We start from the raw sequence: 885 nt of genomic DNA, 5'->3' as shown, positions 1-885 counted from the left end.
GTTGAGGTGAGCAGGGGCTACTTTTCGTGGCGGTGCGCAGGCTTCTCACTGCTGTGGCTTCTCTTGTTGCGGAGCACGGGCTTTAGGTGCGAGGACTTCAATAGTTGTGGCATGTGGGCTCAGTAGTTGTGGCTCGGGGGCTCTAGAACGCAGGCTCAGTAGTTGTGGTGCACGGGCTTAGTTGCTCCGCGGCATGTGGGATCTTCCCGGACCACGGATTGAACCCGTGTCTCCTGCATTGGCAGGGGAATTCTTAACCACTGTGCCACCAGGGAAGTCCAGAGACCTTTTTTAAAAAGTTCGATTTATATAAGTTGAGTAACAGTTGGACTGTACAAATACTGAAATTCTGGTCAGCAGCCTGTTATCTTGTAATACTCTCTTCCATCAGATTTTTAAGAACACCATTTGTGCTTCTTGTATAGATAAGATAAATCCCAGAAGTTGAAAGTCCCCCTTGTCATGCTATCTTGCCTAAGGAGATAAAACTGGTTATCTGGGCTTTAGTAATATTTTCACTTTTCTCAACCCAGTTAGCATCTCTGAGCTCTGTTAATGTGCATGACACATGCTTCCTCCTCATTAGGCGTTTTAGATAAGTGTCAGCATTTAAGGTCATGAGAACTGGAATTTTGTTCCCTCTTAAGAGTATGGTATTAAGAAAACTTAGCTGTACACTGGGATAGCTCTCTCTCTCTCACACACACACACACACAAACACACACACGCACCAGGCTTAGCTTTCATAACATTCTTGTACAGTCAGAATGCGGGCTGGGGGCAGACAGACAAACAAGGCAGGTTCTCAAAAGGAAAGCATCCAATGGTGAAGGGCCAGCATGAAGAATAGGAGCCTACCTTCTTTTTTTTTTTTTTTTTTTTGCT

This window comes from Lipotes vexillifer, unplaced genomic scaffold (genome assembly GCF_000442215.2).
Source record: "Lipotes vexillifer unplaced genomic scaffold, Lipotes_vexillifer_v1.1 scaffold1122, whole genome shotgun sequence".
NCBI classification, from domain to species: Eukaryota; Metazoa; Chordata; class Mammalia; order Artiodactyla; family Lipotidae; genus Lipotes; species Lipotes vexillifer.
The sequence above is the reverse complement of the archived record's forward strand: the minus strand, read 5'-3'. Positions refer to the sequence as shown.